We start from the raw sequence: 2306 nt of genomic DNA on the forward strand, positions 1-2306 counted from the left end.
GGAATTGGAGGTCGAAACAGTACTTGGCAGCCTTGATGGGACCCACAAAGTTCCCCAACATCCCGGTCTCCCTCTAGAGGAACACCGAGGTTTTGCGGCACCGCTTCCTCTGAGCCCCTTCTACCCTCCTGATTTGGACAGGAGGGTCGACTCCCCTGCTTTGTCTGGAAGGGGTTCCCGACCTTCGTATTTCCAAAGTATTTCCAAAGACAACACAAGTATTTCCAAAGACCACACTCAAGTGTGTGTGTGTGTGTGTGTGTGTGTATTTCCTCTTGCCGTCTTGGAGTCTGTCTCGGAATCTTCAGGTATTTCTGCCTCTGTATCTCCTGCCAGCCAGCCGCCGGCCCGTTCGTCTGGCACCGGCCTCTCCCAGGCGCTCTGGCTCTGGCTGAGGAGCTTGCGCAGGCCAGCTCTCTCCCTTGGCGTGGGTGCGTGCGAGTGTCTGTGTGTCTGTCTGTGTGCCTGCCTGTGGCTCGTCTGCTCTCTCAGGAAGGTCGAGGGCTTGGCGTGGGGGCAAAGGGGGGGCCTCGGTAGTGCGAAGGGGAGGGGCTGTGGCGCTCCGGTCGACCGCGCCTCCCTGGCTTCTGGTGGGTTTGGGCACCGGAGAGGTGCCGGGCAAGTTGGGCGCTCAAGTTTCGCTGCGCCTAGGCCCGCAGGAGGTTCAGAGGCCCCTGGGCCGCGGGGGTTGGGAGGCGGCGGGCGCCGAAGACCGACACCTCCGGGGCCGCGTGGGCCTGAGCAGCGAATGGGATCGGGGGGAGGCCCCGCTCAGCGAGCGCGGCCGGGTCTGGAGTGGCCGCGGGTGGGAGGGCGCCGAGACCTCCGCACCCCTCAGCCCAGCCCCCAGGCCCCGCGCGCACGCACGCACGCACGCCCTCCCGGTCAATGGGGGGTCCTGGAAGCCCCTCAGGCCCCCGGGCCCGGCCAGGCGCTTGCTGGTCTGGTGTTGGCGGTGTTCGGGGGGGGGGGGGGGGAGGGGCGGGCCGGCGTCAGCAGGCTGGAGTACGGTCGCGGGTCGTGCGGCTCAAGTACAGCACGCCCCGCGACGAGAGGTGCGGCCCGTTGGCCCGACCTGCAGGGCAGAGCGAAAGGGAGGCGAAGCGCAAGGCTCTTAGGGCGCCCCGAGCCAACCGCCACCGTCTCAGGCCGTATCAGCCTGAAGGCGCCCGATCTCGTCTGATCTCGGAAGCTAAGCAGGGTCGGGCCTGGTTAGTACCTTGGATGGGAGACCACCTGGGAATCCCGGGTGCTCGAGGCTTTTTGCCTACCAGAAGAGGTCCTTTAGCCCCCGCCGCGCGTCCCGATTCTTGGATCCCCCCCGCAGCCCCAGCCCCTCCCGGGCCGCGGGGAGCGGGTGGCCGGGGCCCCGACTCCCGCTGCAGACCTGGGTTGCCTCCGCGTGGCCCGCGAGCCCCTCCGCATTCGCATTCGTCTTCCAGGACACCCGACGACCGGCAGTCCCGTTTCCACCTGGAGCTCCTTTGGCTTGCCTCAGGCAATCCCGGGGCTTGCACCGACTCCAGCCAGAGCCCCCGCCCCCGCCCCACCCCCTGCCTCGCAGGCCATCGCGCATGCGCATGTGCGCGCGCACGCACAGATAGATGTGCCCAAACGGGGCATCTATCTTGTTCACTTATACCGTGGGTGGATCTATGCCTGGGTGTCGGACTGCTGGACCATAGGCTACTTCCACTTTTCGTTCCTTCGGGAACCTCCATATTCTTTTCCATACCGGCTCTACCCACGCCCATTCCTACTCACCGTGGAGGAGAGTTCCCTTTGCTCCACATCTTCTCCAGCATTGGTTATTGACAGACATCGCAGTGAGGCCCAATCGGACTCATGTGAAGTGGTCCCTCCTTGGAGTTTGGAGTTGAGCCTCTCCAATCATTAGTGACGTGGAGCAAGATGACCTTTTGGAAATGCAGATGCAATGCTGTCACCTCCCTGCTCCAACGGCTCTCGTATTTTCCCAGCGTATTGAAGATACGACCACTTCCCTTCAGGCTTGCTCCTCACGTTCTTCTCTGATGTCTTTTGCCTGGAATGCCCTCTGCACTCTTTGGCTTCCATCCCATAGGGCATTTTTCGTTTCTTGAATGTCCTAAGTTTCCCTGGTCACATAGCCTTCCAAGATGCTATTTTCCCTGCCTGAAATTCTTCCTGCATCTCAACCCTGGTTTACCTAGGTTCAACCTATGGACCTCAACGAAATGGTGCCTCTGGAAAGCCTTCCCTGACACCCAGGTTTTGTGGTGAGGGAAGAGGCCCCTCTATAGGTTCTCAAAGGATCTGCCTGTGAT

General features: G+C 62.3%; 1 pseudogene; it reads left to right on the forward strand.

The window, feature by feature from the left end:
* The first annotated feature begins 1141 nt into the window (after positions 1-1141).
* LOC112445624 (uncharacterized) lies at positions 1142-1261 on the forward strand (annotated as a pseudogene).
* Positions 1262-2306: the final 1045 nt, after the last annotated feature.

The sequence above is a fragment of the Bos taurus genome, unplaced genomic scaffold (genome assembly GCF_002263795.3).
Source record: "Bos taurus isolate L1 Dominette 01449 registration number 42190680 breed Hereford unplaced genomic scaffold, ARS-UCD2.0 Leftover_ScbfJmS_2168, whole genome shotgun sequence".
In the NCBI taxonomy this organism is placed as follows: Eukaryota; Metazoa; Chordata; class Mammalia; order Artiodactyla; family Bovidae; genus Bos; species Bos taurus.